Source organism: Schistocerca americana, chromosome 1 (genome assembly GCF_021461395.2).
Source record: "Schistocerca americana isolate TAMUIC-IGC-003095 chromosome 1, iqSchAmer2.1, whole genome shotgun sequence".
Classification (NCBI taxonomy): domain Eukaryota; kingdom Metazoa; phylum Arthropoda; class Insecta; order Orthoptera; family Acrididae; genus Schistocerca; species Schistocerca americana.
In genome coordinates, this window is record NC_060119.1 from 919,483,582 (window position 1) to 919,501,467 (window position 17,886).

Consider the following 17,886-nt stretch of genomic DNA (forward strand, 5'->3'; position numbering starts at 1 on the left):
GGTCGCAGGTTCGAATCCTGCCTCGGGCATGGATGTGTGTGATGTCATTAGGTTAGTTAGGTTTAAGTAGTTCTAAGTTCTAGGGGACTTATGACCACAGATGTTGAGTCCCATAGTGCTCAGAACCATTTGAACCATTTTTTTTGAACTTATCTCAGTGCTGCTTGTTGTGCTACAGAGTACTTTAATATTGTCTATTTTATTTTCTGAATGATCGTTGCTTGTTATCTCTCTGCCAACATTTACTGATTCATCGAAAATTTAGTGCGTTGTTGTCTGTTTCGCACACTGGAACTGGAGCTTGTGGATCAACATCTTTCCAAATACCTCACAATTTTCTGAATTTGTGAGTAAAGTACCTTTTATTTTAACACAGAAAAATTATGCAGAGAGCAAATGGTCTTAAAGGGATATAATGCAGACCCATTTCGATGTCATTTACTTAAGTGAAAATTCAAAAAAATGAAGAAAAATTTAAAAGATGGTCATTATTAGTGCACAGAAAATTCAGTGAGCAGAGTTGTGGTAGTGAGAAGTCAATTTTGAAATAGTGACTAAATTTAAGAAGGATATTTTAAGAACCGATCGTATTTCGTTTACAACAACCAGAAAGCCGGCAGATCGAAGATACTTAAAGCGTTTTCAACTTCGAGAAATGTTCTTAAGGTTCACTAATAAGAACGTCGAACGTAACTTATTGTTAGACTTTCGAATAATTTATTTTCTCTCTCCCAGAGTAGGAATACAAGTAAACACACCACACCATCCAAAAACGTTAACGCATTCGCCCATACTTAAGATCTTCTACAAATGGATGTAGGATTGAAGGCCCAATTATTTATATTTTGTTCGTGACCATTTTCCGATTTAGTGATAGTGGAGGTCTCTTGTTTCTTCAGGTCGGCTGTAAAATCACTTTTTACATCGGATTATTTCCTGTAACAGAATAACTGGGGACATAGCTGCTGTCAGATCATGTAATCAACGAAAAAGCAATGGACCATGCTCTTTAATGTGGAGTCATCCACTCACCTGGACTGAAAAAAGAAAAGACTGACCCATGTGGAGGAAATTTCCAGAATTTATGCTAAAAGGCAGAGCGCTGCCAATGTGAGGTTGCTTTTAGATATAAACAAGAGCTAATAATCAGCGGTACTACCTTCCCTTCGGACGGTTCATATCGACAAGATATCTAATAGAAATTAGGCGAATAAATACGTAGTGAGATGAACACGTAAATTGGGCTGCAGGAATCATCTTAAAAACAACAAGGCTTCAAGCCCTATTGTCTGCTTTTGCATTTGATAGTCCTATGGTTCTCAGGTAGAGACTACGGAAAGTAAAGAGACAGTACTGGATTGCCGTCGATCTATGGATAACGTGAAGCAGTCCTGCTGATTTTGTGTGATCTAACACGGGAAAAGTTAGAACAAATAGGAGCAAGAAACACACGAGACTAATATTGACTTTGAAACGGGTTATCCAATGCTGCCTCCTTAATACCCGTCAAATTAGCACTATTAGGCGAAGATGAGTCGTATGTGAGTGCTAATCGAGGCTAATCAGGCTGTACCATCACCAGCGACAGGGTCCATGTAATGTCTCTCCTACGAGCCATCAGGCGTATTTTCTCTGCTGTTTCGGCAGATATTTTTGCAGTCTGATTTTTACGAAGTGCAGCTGGAGTCAGCCCAAACAAATACTGCTCGTCACGTCTTTCACGCGACACCCAACGTCGACGGAAAGCATCTTTTTGTTTCCTTTTATAAAGAAAATAATTTTTAAATTGGAACTTTATATCTTGTTTTGACGTAACTGTCCCCAATAGTCTTGTGTGAAATTCTTTTTATCGATATGTGGTAACAGGGACAGTAAAACACGAACAGTAACCAGTATTCCAGCAGACACAACATCGCCTTGGCTCTCGCTGACTGCTGCCACCATGCAGAACCGCTGCTCAGTCGCTGTTGGAGTACTAGCATATTATTCGTGTTTTACATATCGATAATATAAATATCGCATTAAACTAATTTGGGACCGCTCTGTCGAAAGGGCACGTAAAATTGCATTTTAAAAATCAGTTTGTCTCTAAGGGTAAACAAATTGGCTCTATGCTTCGAAACTAAGAGTCGCATGAGAAACGTAATGAGCATTATTTGTTTGGGATGACTCCAGCTACGTAATGCGAGAACGAAACTGCAAATGTCCTCTGAAACATCAAAGAAAATGTGCCTTGCGACACATATCAGAGACACCATGCATATATAGGGGTCTAAAGGCAGGATTATTTTTTTTATTGAGGACACTACGCTGAACGACATGACATAAGTATTTACTGCATTTGCATATTACTAATTATAGCCATTAGGAGTACTATGCTTTTAGGTTGGTTAGTACCTCCAAGTACAAGTGGCAAGAGCAACCATTAATGCTTATTTTTCCCTGGCCAGCAGATCAGTTGCTGAAGTGTAGAAGCGTGGACACAAAACGATTTGTGTATACCAACAGGCGAGGTCCACTTAGTGGTGCTGTTATGACCATGCAGAAAACACCAGGTAGTAAATGATGTGTTGTGTTTGCTGGAAGGCTGTTAAACGCAAAGTAAAAACAACTAACACACCAAAGTGGATATACGTTAACGTACCAATGATCATATCTTCACTACATCCCCATACTACTTCCGTTAAACGTACGTAGATTGTGCAGGTAGATAAGATTTTATTATAAGATCGTGCCTGTGAAGGGAGTACTCGGACACTGACGTTGAATTATAATGCTTACTTCTACTTTTACGCAGGAGAAAAGTAAAGCTGTGTTTAACAAGAAGATTGGTAAGCGCAATGCTACCCAAAGATCATACGGGATGTGTCCTTGACCTCTTGACATTTGAATAAACATTCACAGTAAACGATAGGGGTACTTAGAGTTTAACGTTGACTCTGAAGCACGGTGGAAGTTGGTACTGTTCCATCACAAAATCATTGTCAGTACTATTTTTAAATAACACATACTATTAATAATGGAAAGCTGTCCTTGTCGTTCGAACGATGACACGCCGTTTACAAGTACAGAACGTAACACTCACTGTGGATTCGGGATTTTATTCCTCATTGTGAACTTATACATAGCAGCCGCCAGCTCACAAATTATGCGTTAGACCGTCCACGTCAAATTTTTTCATTGAGGGTAAGATAAATCTTTGCAGCAAGAAAGAGATTAGGACGACACTTCTTGGCGCTAACAAGACATGTTACCATGCACCGCTAAGAGATTACTGAAACCGGCTCATAGTTTATATGTCTTTCCCCTTCGACAGCAATTCCGGCGATTTCTTGTGTCCGTGTGGGCGATGGAAGCCACCTGGCGTATTTTTGAGACCCGCACCGCCGCAGTTGGGACTCCCACAGCAAGTTTGTCGGCGCATGCAGTTCGTCAGCCGCCCACGGCAGCCGTTCTGCCTCATTACTTATGAATTCCCCATTAACGTACTCCTCGTTTTTCCACTCTTTAGAGCAGAAAACACGTGAACAAGCTGCAAACACGATCAGCTTACGTACATAATTACCGTGACGAGTAAGAAAAATCGCTGTGTAAGTTCGTACATAGGCTAATTAACGGCGTTATTTCGGGAAGGCGCTTCAGTGAATGCGGCATCTTCCCAAGTACTATAGACCGCGCTAATTGCCTGAGCCTTATTTCGGGCAGGAGGTCAATGCCGTGGGTATCAATAGACTCCATGGGAAACAGAGGCCGGAATTTTGCACACATTCAGCTCACTCGTTAGCGTGCAGACCGTTGTGAATTTTTCCACACGAGCTCTTCGGAAATGTTTTACGTCACGAAACCTTAAAAATGTAGCTAGTTCCTTCGCAATTTTCCTAGACTCCGCACCTTCGCTGGTCATCACCATATTCATCACATATGAGATGCTAAAACCATGTGCTGGATCGGGAATCGATGTTGACTGTTGTCTTTCACAGACAGTGGTGTTCCAATTGCAGATGCGATGAACGCAGCGAAAGGAAGGTATTAGAATTCATATACCAATCCTGTACACAGTGTACTTTGTCACGAATCATCCACACAGGACACCGAATTAAAGAATTTTGCCTCAACATCTGCAACTGCGCCCCATAAGACACCTTGCGACGTTTGGTGGAGGGTACTTTTGGTATCAATGTCATGTTCTCCCTTTCCTGCACCATCCAAGACTCGTGGGTGGGAACAACGACTTCCGACAAACTTCCGTATCAGCTCTTCCCGTGGTAGTCATATCAGCTCTTCCCGTGGTAGTCATTCCACGAGACGTATGGGGGAGAAAGCAATATGTTGCCTGATTATGTGTTAAACAGAACTTCTCAGAATTTCAATAGAAGGAGTCTCTGTGATTCCCATTACCTCCCTTGTAGCGCCTGCCACTAGGGTCTCTTAAGCATCTCCATAGAGCTCTCGAACTGTCACAGTACCCCATGACAAAGCCCGACGCTCTTAGTTAAATTTTGTCTCGATCTTCCATTAACCTGGCCCGGTAACGCCCCAGACTGATGACCATTTCTCAGTAATTGGTCTAACAAGCATTTTGTATGCTAATCTTTCTGGGATGACATTAACTGCCCTTAAAGTTCTTAAAAGAATCTCATACGGGCACTTGCTTTGCCTGCAGTTAGATCTGTGTGGTCATTCCACATCAAATCGCTTCAAACCATTATTCCAACGTTATTCTACGGCTGATACTGTTTTCGGTGACCTATCGTCAACAGTATAGTCTGAGGTGGAACACTTCTGCTAATTATGACGGATACCTTACATTTATTTACGTTAAACTACCAGTCCCTGAACAACTTACTGACCCGAATCAGGTTTTCCTGCATTTCGCTACAGTCAAATGGTGTTGCACCCTTCCTATAAAGAGAATCGTCTGTGAGTACTCTCATGAAGCTTTAGACATTACTTGCTGGATAGTTTAATTACATTGAAGCAGTAACGGTCGAAATCGTTTAAATCATACAAAGGTCCAGGGCCTAATGGAATCTTTATCAGATTCTCTACTGAATCTGTGACTGGATTATTTTTTAACCGTAATCCAACGTAGTTTCCCCCAACAACGAACCGTGCTCAGTAGTTGGAAGAATGTACCCTCATGTTCAGAAAAAGAAACAGAACATCTTGAACGACTAGAGATAGGACGTTCACATTCACACGAAGTGTACACTATTACGTTCTGCAGGGTGCCTGGCAGACGTATGCGCAAAACGTAACATCAATCAAATCAGTGAGTTTGAAAGAGGGCGGATTACTGGCTTGCGAGAATATGATGCATCCATAGGGGAAACTGTTTCTCGTGTGGGACAAAGGGCTTTAGCAGTGCACCGGGTGTGTGCGGATTGGTTCACAGAACGCCGTAGAACACGAGGCGATGAGTCAGATCGCACCCCCAGACAACCCCCTGAGAAGATCGGCACCTCAACTGAATGGCATTGAAGGACAGATCTGCGTGCTCCTCGGCTCTGGCGTAACAGTGTAACACATAGTACAGTATCAGGGGGTGACAGTCCATCGCCGTTTCTTACGGCATGGGTTACGCGCGCGTCGTCCACCTCTCCGCCTCCTTTTGACGAATATGCAGAAACATGGTAGATGGCAATGGTGTATGTAACGACACTGGTGACAGGAATGGCTTCAGATAGTGTTTTCGGACGAATATAGCTCCTGTTTCTTTGAAAACTATTGTCTTATTTTGGTTCGCCGGCATCACAGTGACTGCGTTCGCACAGGACATACAATACTAACTCAAGGCCTTATGGTGTGGGGTGTTATTGGGTACAACCACAAATCAAAGTTGGTGCGTGTCCAGGGCACTATGACCAGTGTGGCCTACGTGAACAACATCCTGCAACCCGTAGCCATACCTTTTCTGCACAACATAACAGACGCCATTTTTCAGCACGACAATGCTCGATCACATTTCTGCACGGACACGTGCCTTCTTGGTATCACAGGATGTCAGCCTTTTTTCCACGCCCAGCAGATCAGCAGAACTGTTGCCGATCGAAAATGTGTGGTATCTGGTTAAATGACGGATGCAGCGCTGTGACCCAATGCCAACCACCACAGATGAACTTTGGAACCAAGTGAATTCAGCACGGATGGCTACCACAGGATGCCATTCGCACCTTATACGCGTCGATGCCATCAAGTGTGGAACATATTATCAGTGCTCATGGCGGAACCATTTCTGCAGAACACACCAGTGCACATGTTCTGAGAATATGGAAGTCCTATTTTAAGTCGTTCAAAATGTTCTGTTTTTTTTCTGGACATGAGTGTACAAGTCGCAGCCACCTACAAGAAGGATAGCAGAAGTGATCCAGAAAATTACCGTGAACTATATTTGTTCAAAAATGGTTCAAATGGCTCTGAGCACTATGGGACTTAACATCTGATGTCATCAGTCCCCTAGAATTTAGAACTACTTAAACCTAAATAACCTAATGACATCACACACATCCATGTCCAAGGCAGGATTCGAACCTGCGACCGTAGCTGGGGGGGGGGGGGGGGGGGGGGGGTTATGGGCGCTCAACATCGAGGTCATCAGCGCGCGACCGTAGCAGTAGCGCGGTTTCGGATGAAGCGCCTAGAACCGCTCGGTCACATCGGCCGGCCACTATCTTTGTGATCCATTTGTTGTTGAATCTTTGAACATATTGTGAGCTCAAATGTAATGAGGTATCTCGAACAGAACGACTTCCTCCATGCCAACCAGCATGGTCATGCGAAACCCCACTCGCACTTTTCTCACATGACGTCGTGAAAGCCATGGATCAAGGCAGTCCGATAGATTCAGCGTTTCTTATTTCCGAAAAATTTGACTCAGCACCAGACTTATGCTTATTATCGGAACTACGGCCATATGATATATCGATAGAAATTTGTGACTGGACTGACTCTTCCATGATAGGCAACACGCAGCATGTTATCCTGGACGGAGAGTCAACGACAGATGTAGAAGTAACTGCAGGCATGCCCCAGGGTGTACTGGGACCCATGTCCATGACCTTGGAGACAATTTAAATAATGACCTCAAACTTGTGGCATGTGACGCACATTTCTACAGAAGTGCCATCTAGAAAAAGCTGCAAAAATTTTCAGTCGGATATTGATAAAATTTCAAAGAGTCAGAAATGTAAAACTGTACATTCCCCAAAACAAGAAGCTTATAATCCTATGGAACTTCCTCCCAGATTACAACTGTGTGCCGGACTGTAACTCGAACTGCAGACTTTTTTTTTCTGAGGCGCAAGTGTTCTGGCGAATGACGCATTAGAACATGACTCACTACACGCCTTCATAGCTCTACTTCCGCCACAAACTTATTTCCTACGTTCCTTATATGAAGTACTCCTGCTTTCCTGCGGGACTTGCGCTCCTGGACAGCACTTGTTCGCAATGGCAAAGGCACCAGGTTCGAGTCCCACACAGGAAGACCGTTTTAAGCTGCTAGGAAGCTGAAAAACCAGCAGGCAATCAACTTCAGAGTGACAATTCATTCTTCGAGAATCCTACGATTAAAATAACAACGAGTGTTAGCTGAAATCGGTCAACTCATACAAATACCTGAGTGTAACAATTTTTAGGGATGTTAAATGAATCGACCACATAGGTTTAGTAGTAAGTGAAGCATGTTGCAGACCTCGCTTCGTCGGTATAACACTCGGGAAATGCAATCACTCTACAAAGGAATCAGCATATCCTCGTACAACGCATCCTTGAATAAGTTCAAGCGTGAGTACGCGTACTAAGTAAGACTGACAGTGGATATTAAACAAATAGAGAGAAGGACAGCACGAACGATTACGGATTTTTTTTTAACCATGGGAGAGTGCTACGGAATGCTGGAGAAACTAAACTGGCAAACTATCAGTAGAAAGTCTACTTACAACGTTTCAATAACTAGCTTTAAATATGAATTTGGGAATATACCACAGACCACCAGTATGGTATCGCGAGAACAAGATTAGCTTAATTACAGCGCATGCAGACGCATTTAGACAATAATTAACCACTTCACAGCACGTGAATGGTACGGAAAGAATCCTAATAACTTATACAAAGGGAAGTGTCCTCTCCCATGCAATTCACACTGATTGGGGGAATTTTGGTGTAGATATAGAAGTAGTTTTTGTTAGACTCCCTTGGTATAACCTCGAAATTACCTGTACATTTGACGATTATGTCGCGTTATGATCAATGAGTTGTGTTTTGTCGCCTAGGGAGGCGTCAGTCCAATCACTAGTTTGGAGCAATACTATTAAGCTTGCATTCGTTTGAAACATTTATGTATGATGAGAGATGACAGTTTTGTTTGATATCTTTGGCGTTTGAGCGTCTTTGCGTGTCTGAACAACTCTCTGGCAACCAGTAGTTGTAGCAGTAGTAGACAGACAGTGAGTGTTGAGTCAGCGACGAGCGACGAGCGACGAGCAAGTATGGCACAAATTTTTGTATGTCAGTTTAAGTGGTATTGCAGTTACGGTGAATTTCAGAAATAAATTTCGTAATCATTGGTCTTGCGGGTGGTATTTGGAGACAGATTGTGAGAAGAAATTATAAAGAATACAAATGGTTCAAAATGGCTCTGAGCACTATGGGACTCAACATTTGAGGTCATCAGTCCCCTAAAACCTAACTAACCTATGGACATCACACACATCCATGCCGGAGGCAGGATTCGAACCTGCAGAGCGTAGCGGCCGCTTGGTTCCAGACTGAAGCGCCTAGAACCGCTCGGTCATACCGGCCGGCAGCAAGAATACAACTGCTTACCAAACATACGAAACAGCGTTTTCGTCTGAACGATACACAGTTGGTATAGCGGATACAACTTCTACATTGATTAGGCTATACCGTAAGCATTTCTACTGCCTATATATTATCTCTCTCCATCTCTCTCTCTCTCTTACGAGGCGAAACAGTACAGTGCGTTTTGCTTTTCCTATTTTGCCCATCCTACATCTCTAGCGTGTAGTGGAGGGTCTTTTACGGCCGCAATAGCTCTTTCTGAATCTCCACCAGGAACACTGACGGTACTTACTCCCGCATACTACACGAAAAGACGTCCACCTCTCGATGTTCTTGTTGTGAAGCGTGAATCACAATGCCGTCACTATGGAAACAGACGAGATAGTTGTCTGCATAGTATTATTATCACGGAAACGTGATGAGTTCCTCACCGTGGCCCTAAATGTCTCTCACGGACTAGCCGACACCGGATCAACAACAACTTGTAACTGGCAATGACATACTCGAACCGTCAAGGAAACTAACAGGTTCTTATTTAAATAAACCAACGAGATAGTAAAGTTACGTGCTTTTGTTAATCTACTACAGCTCGTGAAAAATTATGTATCGTAAGCTCGCATTCCATGGCATATAATAATAAAACCACAAGAACCTGAAGATTTGCGAACAAAGATGTAATAAGCACGAAAACACAAAATATTGCATTTACATGAAGCAAAATATGATTGAAGATCAATATCTAATACACAGTCTTAGGTCTAGTAACAGTTTACACATTAAGCGTACTATAAACAAAAATGTATAAGTAGGTAATGAAAAAAGATTTTTACAATTGTGTCGCAAACACAGAAAGCTATGTTGACGGATAGGTAACTGTATACAATGGGCGTTGGGTACTGGATACAGTTTCTGATATCTCTCTTTGAGTTCTATAAGAACTTATTTAGCTACTCTTCACAAAGAATGAGATGTAGTTAGCTGAAATAGAAAAAAAAATATTTCTGAAACCCATCATTATTTTTTTACTGCGAGATGATGGGAAAATGTGTTCTACCGCATTACTGATAGAAAGAAGAATGTATTTTATAATTCACTAACATAACTTCCTAATCGAAGGTTTCCATTCATACAAAAGTCGTCTTGTCTGAGCCAACGAACAAAACTGCATGCTCCAAGATGGAAAAAATATTAGTTATGGGAAAGGACAACGCCGCGTAGAAATTTTCGAGGGTTTACACTTATATAATTCTGATTTCGAATACCTTATGCAAGGAACTTCTCTAAGGTAGTAGCAACGCGCTAATAAACCACACAAAGAATCAGTGTCACAGAGATTAACATTACTTGAGAAGAATGTACAATATTAAATAAATGTTTTACAATTCCAGACGTCTTTACACAACGCAGCATCATATTTAAGTTCTTTTCAAACAGAACACCCTGAAAAAATCTATTTCGCAAAAAATAAGTAACGTAATAGACCTGGTACAAGAAAAGTCATAAAAGAATATTCAGTCATTGCTTCGTATATAATACATGGATACTTTTATTTAGAGGTGGAGCCCCTCCACGCCCACACACGAATGATGGCCAACACTTAAGGTCTACTGTCATCTGTCCATAAGGGTTAATCTTCACTAAAGTGGGGTCTTGCAGGATGTGAGTACTGCGATGTTTGGGTACGTCTGGTTAAGGTTAACCATTAATACCTTCTCATCTGGAGATAGATTGGGTCGAGAATTGAACGAAGGGTAGCGATTTGAAGGGCAGAAGGAGGGAAAAAGTGCCAGGGCAAGCGCCAAGGGAAAAAAACCTCTGCGATGGTTGGGTAGCGGATATCTTCTGACTGCGACAGGTCGTGGAAGGATAAAAAATGGTTCAAATGGCTCTGAGGACTATGGTACTTAACTGCTGAGGTCATCAGTCCCCTAGAACTTAGAACTACTGAAAGCTAACTAACCTAAGGACGACACACACATCCATGCACGAGGCAGGATTCGAACCTGCGACCGTAGTTCCAGACTGTAGCGCCTAGAGCCGCTCGGCCACTCCGGCCGGCCATGGAAGGATAGATTAAGTTAATAGCGAGCATTATGCAAGCGAATACCATTTCAGTACCATAGACCAATATAGTGAGAGCAGTCCAGTGCGGTAGCACAGTACACTGCCATGGGCCCTCTGCGGCGCCGTCTCATTAGTGACTTGGCATAGAATCATCAGGCTGATGATTGACGGCGGCAGCTCGCTGTTGGTCGGCGTCTCCTGTTACTGTGTGGCGCAGTTTTGCCGCAGCTGTTCCTCGGGCAGCTCTGCGCACTGCACTGCTGATTCGTCGGGAAGCTGCAGGCCGTTCTCTCGCGAAGTATGGTGCCTCTTTGTCTCCTCTTTCCTTCGCGCTGGTCACACCCAAGACTTTCGGCGTCGATGCCGACGGCGTTTGGGTGACGGCTGTCTTGTTGGCGCCCTTCTCCAGCGGCGCTGCTGGGGCGGTCGCAGGGTCAGGCAACCGAACGCCCTTCTGCACGCGTGCTGGAGCGATTGTTGGTGTTTGAGCCCCTTCTACTGATCGTAGGCCTTGAGCGAGGACAGCTTGCAGTTGCCTTAACGCCTCGTCCTTCTCTGCAGCCTCAGCGTCTGCGAAGGCTGCCTTCGCTGCCGCCACGATGGCTATGGCGGCTGCTGTGGCTTCCTCCTCGGCGGTGCGGATGTAGACGCCGCTGTTCTTCTCAGGGGCGCGAGCTGCATCCCTTCCGTCCACCTCTGGGCGGTCGTCCTCTCGGCTGGCGAGGGGAGCTGCATCTGCGCTGTCCCTCTACTGGGCCGGGCTGGTCTGTGCCGATCGTCGTCGCCGTCGTCTTCTTCTTCGCTGCGTAGGTGTGGCCGCGGCCGCCTCGCCGCCTTCAGCACGGCTGAGGCTTGAAGAAGGCGGGCTGCCGCGCTAGCTGGAGACGTGCGGCCCGCCAGACCGGACGTAAGTCGCCAGCACTTCTGTGCCGCGGGCGCAGGCGCCACTATTGTGCTCGCCGGAGCCCTTGACACTCGCGCCGCGTTGCGGCAATACCTGGCGACATGGCCCTCGCCCTGGCACTTGAAGCACTGGGGCTGGGGGTCCATGCCGGACGGGGAGAGCTTCTGCCGTGACAGGGAAGCCCGGAAGCTTCCGCTACGCGAAGATGTCGCCCCTGCCGTCGGCCGTTTGGTTGGTTGGTTGGTTGTGGGGAAGGAGACCAGACAGCGAGGTCATCGGTCTCATCGGATTAGGGAAGGATGGGGAAGGAAGCCGGCCGTGCTCTTTCAAAGGAACCATCCCGGAATTTATCTGGAGCGATTTAGGGAAATCACGGAAAACCTAAATCAGGATGGCCGGACGCGGGATTGAACCGTCGTCCTCCCGAATGCGAGTCCAGTGTCTAACCACTGCGCCACCTCGCTCGGTGTCGGCCGTTTGCATGGTCACGGGATAGAGCAGCAGTCTCTTCTTGTTGGTCTGGTTGTGCAATATTGCAGCTGCGTTGCCGAAACCGGCTAGCAGCAGCCCTTCTCGGACCGCTGCCTCGTCACAGCACCAAGGCAGCCCCCTCAGGAGTGCCTTGGTCCTTTTCCAGAGGAAGGGGTCTTCTCAAGCGCTGGAGGGGCGTCGGCGATATGAGCGCCCCATTATTAGCCAAGTTCGTTCCCTGAATGCAGATCAGCGAGTCTGAATCGACAGACTTGTAGACCACCTCGTTCTGCGCCCATTTCGTCATTAAGTCGAACAACACTGTCCAACCACCTCTGTACTTAACGTACAAAAGGGGGACAGGCTGCGACTCGTCTTCTCGGTTCTTCTTGGCTCGGTCGGCAGACCCAGTGAGTCGCACAACCGATGGCCCCTTCGTGGCAGCAGGTTTCCTCTGCGTAGTCTCCTTTCCCGTGCTGTGGGGCGCAGAACACGACAACCAGCTTGCGTTGATAAAGCAACATACGACAATTTGCTTCTCGCCGCGGCCACAGCACAGAACTTCTTCCCGAGCTCTCTTCGGCCAGGTAAGCGTCGCGCACACCTCGCTGGCTCAGACCGAATATATATATGTAAAACGACGAGGGAGTTTTATACTGTGTCTGCAGGAAAATAGTACAAAAACCGCTAGATGAACTTGATATCATTTGATAGTCTGAATCTTTCTGGAAGATTAAAACTGTGTGCCGGACCGAGACTCGAACTTGGGACCTTTGCTTTCGCGGGCAAGTGCATGTCTCCGCAATATCCTTTCTTCCAGGAGTGCTAGTTCTGCAAGGTTCGCAAGAGAGCTTCTGTGAAGTTTGGAAGGTAGGAGACGAGATACTGGCGGAATTAAATCTGTGAGGACGGGCCGTGAGTCGTGCTTGGGTAGCTCAGTCGGTAGAGCACTTGCCCGCGAAAGGCAAAGGTCCCGAGTTCGAGTCTCGGTCCGGCACACAGTTTTAATCTGCTAGGAAGTTTCATATGAGCGCACACTTCGCTGCAGAGTGAAAATTTTATTCTAGATTTGATGGGCTGTTTTTAGATACAGTTGGAAACCAGTCAAAGAAGCTACTGCCTGAACCTGCACAAATAATGAAGTCATGATGAAAGCAATGAAAGAGATTCTTCAGTTTTTAGGAGTTTCAATACAATAAAATAAACATATAGAAAAAAGCGCTTATTTTCCTTCAGTTTTCAGAGAACTCAGTCAAACAGTAACAACAAGAAAGGGAAGAATTATCTCAAACAACCATCTCTGTTATATCTTTATTGACACTAAGTACACAGACGCATACGAAAACAATCGTTACAGAGAGTTCGAAAGTTACAGAAATTGCTCTTGGGTTATTGGTGAGTGATCTAACATAAGGAGTCCATAGATCCAAAATATACGTAATTTAAATATATCAGAACTGCAATGTCTTCTGGATCGAAGAAAATTTTTTTTTAAATTGAAAATGAATCACTTAACGTATTATCATGTTTGAGGAAGAGTCGACCAACACGTAACAAAACAAATTACATCAGTAACGAGATAATATTAAGGCAAATTACATACACTTTTTTTCAAATAACATTAAGTATATGTAGGTACAATCAACCGTGTTTAAAACAGACTGGGTAGCGAAATACCAAACAGCGTCGCAAAGTCAGTAATACCACAAGAGGCCAGCTTACAACATCACTGACTATTGCCACCAGGTAAATCGGAGCCTCGTCCGGTAGGATCTTCCTACGACCCTGACCCTCAAAGAACTCAACTCAGAAAGCGACCAAGGTGTTCTCGGTATGGAAGTACCACATCCAATTCGTCGTTGCACATACGAGTACATAAACTGGATTACGGTACGCGTGTAATGGGCACCTGCATCTCTAATATTGAAATCTGGCAAGCCACGTGTAACAACGGCACAATTGCAGCACAGAATGATCAAAATCTTATGTAGGCTCAGCAGTTGTGTGTGTTGGGAAAAACAATTACGTGACAACGAGCCAATTTGAGACAACTGGTTTCGAGCATCATTCACAAAAAGTCTCTAAACCGAGTCTATCATAAGTTCAAAAATGGCTCTGAGCACTATGGGACTTAACATCTGAGGTCATCAGTCGCCTAGAACTTAGAACTAATTAAATCTAACTAACCTAAGGACATCGCACACATCCATGCCCGAGACAGGATTCGAACCGGCGACCATAGCGGTCGCGCAGTTCCAGACTGAAGCGCCTAGAACCGATGGCCACTGCGGCCGGCTACTATAAGTGATTCATGATTTGGAAAACAAATACTTTAATACCCGGCCCCCAGACATCATACATAACGACATATTATCTTCAGTAGCTACACACATACGAGACATGAAACACGGAACAAAAATAAACCTAAATCTACTAATTAAATAAGGGCAGGAACTCTAGGCAGAAATACAGGTATACATCCATAAATCAACGTACGAAAATATTATTGAGCTCAAAGAATTTAACACAGTCAGATGTTAGTAACTTTACAGAAACACAATTGAAATAAGCTTCTGTCAAGAAGCAAATGCATTCTTCTAAGAAATTTGAAAGTTATACGCTTCTTTTCTATTACAAACACGTAAATGTTAAACTGTAAATTACTTTCCGTTCCTTTCTTCACTAACCTCATACGCAGATTCAGCTACTTTTCCTCTTATATGTTACCAAACGGAATTGTTAAATATACGATGCGTTTTGGACCCACATTAACTGTAATTTGTCTTAATACATGTTTTCTTTCTTCTCTTGAATGAGGTGAAATGCATAATACTGTCACGAAAATATTTAATGTTAGGTTATGAATTTCGTAAGTCAAACGCGGAAAATATGTGCAAAATAGTGGAAAAGATAAGCAGTATAGACTTACCACATAATCCAAGAAAAGCGTTTTAGCGTTTCAGCAGCAGCAAACATTCTTTTCTCCGTCGTTTTTGTACATGTCACTTCATTCAAGAGACACATTTGGCCACACATGTTTGTAAACACTTCACAGGAGTTTTTGTACATCGTGTTGTTATTGTATAATGAAATGCAAATCCATACTAATACTATTTTCATTATTTTTTCAATATCATTTTCGCTTTAACCAAGATAACATATCTAATAACGCAGTCGAAGGTGACAGACAAAGGCTAGAATACACAAAACTGGAGGATATTCTCAATGTCCCGGTTTCGGACAAGCAATGAATTTCGCTGCTTTCAAAGCTGAGAAATATTATGACATAATATAAGTTCGTTATGTGTGCGGGGACTTTCCTATGTGGAATGGAAAAACTCACATATTAATGTTCCTCGTACGCGTGCAGAAACTGAAATTTAATAGTCATTATAACAGCAACTATTACATAAAACAATTATAAATTGGAAAAACACACTATTACAATAATTTTGCAATTTTTATTACCCTGTTCCTTCTTTGCAGCCACAACGAATAATCTTTCATTTATGCAGTACTGCTTTTGGGGAACTCGAAAGAGACGTCAGCTCGATAATTAGTTTAATATGTACTTCTATCCGTTTCAGTTGCTTTACTATTAAGTGATTCTGCTTCATTCCTTTCACTGTTTACATTTAAATCAGTAAGGTTGTTCATTCTCTGGTTCACATATAGCCTACCTACACTGACACAGAGACACACACACACACACACACACACACACACACACACACTCTAAATTTTAATTTTTGTCTCGCACAATTCACAAAGTTGCCCCAGGAACAAATTAAAATAGTCCTTGTCCCCGGGTTGTGATCAATGTTTTTGGGAGGTTCTCCTAGGTAAGAAATTTAGCTTGAAAGAACCGCAGCTCTTTCGTGTGCCGGATCTGAAAAGGCTCACTCTGCACCTTCGAGCAGAGCGTTAAAAAAAGACTGTGAGTCACATTGAGTGACAGCAAGGTTATCTCTGGGTTTTTACGCGAGGGAAGCGGATACATGGGGGCTAAAGGCCTGTCCACTGGACCGACTGGAAAAATGCTTATGAAAGATCACCGTTTTCGTCGAATTAGCAAGTACTTGGCGGAATACCAATGTAGTTTGCTCTGTTACCTACTTATGATGGTTTTAGTTCTGTTATTGAACTTATAAAGATTCTTCATCAGGTTTTTATGTGGGCTAATCAGTAGCATTCATGAAGCGTGGCTTATAAATACACGTGGAATGTTTGAATATACGTTGTGAACAAATCAAGCAATATTTATTTCTCTTTTTGGTAAATATGCACACTTGTGTTTCTTAGGTCACTCTTCTGTCGCTCATCTTAATTCCGACTTCTCTTTATTTATGGTAAATCACTTCACTAGCTGACTGAGCCATCATGTGGGTCATTGCAGAAGAAAGAATCGGTCTACTATCCTTATTGCTGATGAACCTGTAATCTTGTCTATAAGTAACTATTTTATGTAAGATTTATAAAGTTTCATTTTATTTTGTTCAAAATAATATTTGATGTACTTTCTTTGTTCTTCGTGCCCCACAGTCAACAAACCTGTGTCAGTTCTTGCATTGTACAGCTGTTTCCATAATTTTCTCTGTCTTTTCTGGAAGCCTTCCACTCTCCCTTTTTTGTCAAATTGACATTATTTGTATGATTTATGATCATGTATGATCCACATTAGGAGCACGTGGCTCCATCGTGTATTGTAAGGCAACAGAAAACGTTTAGTAAGTAACTTTTCTGTATTGTGAACAAAGGAGACCCTGACCAGCTCATTTAAATCCGATCGTTATCTCCAACTTACAATGAGACTCCAATTCAAGTAAGCGTTCATATTTTATTTATTTCTCCAAAGTACAAAAGATAGAAAGTAATGAAATTTTGGAAATACATTTGTTTATGTAACGTATTTAATTGATTAACGTCACAAGATCACAGTACTGTGAAATACTGGTACATTTATAATAGCTGGAACCGTAAGAATGTTGAGGCAAGCATGCAAACGTGCATACATTTGTTACGTAGGTGCCGGATGTCAGTTTGTGGGATGAAGTTCCATGCCTGTTGCACTTGGTCTGTCAATACCGAGACGGTTAATGCTGTTTGGGCATTACGCTGGAGTTTTCGTCCGATAATGTCCCATACGTGCTCGTTTGGAGACAGATCGCCGGCCGCTGTGGCCGAGCGGTTCTAGGCGCTTCAGTACGGAACCACGCGGCTGCTACGGCCGCAGGTTCGAATCCTGTCTCAGGCATGGATGTGTGTGATGTCCTTGGGTTAGTTAGGTTTAAGTAGTTCTAAGTCTAGGGGAATGATGACCTCAGATATTACGTCCCATAGTGCTTAGAGCCATTTGAACCACTTTGGAGACAGATGTGTTGATCGAGCAGGCCAAGACAACACGTCGACACTTTGTAAAGAATTTTGGGTTCCAACAGCGGCATGATGGCGAGGGTTATCTTGTTGGAAAACACCTCTGGTATGTTGTTCATGACTGGCAGCAAACAGGTCGAATCACCAGATTGGCGTACATATTTCCAGTCAGGGTGCGTGGGATAACCACGAATGTGCACCTGCTGTCATACGAAATTGCACCCCAGAATATAGTTCCAGGTGATGGTCCGGTGTGTCTCGAGCACGACAGT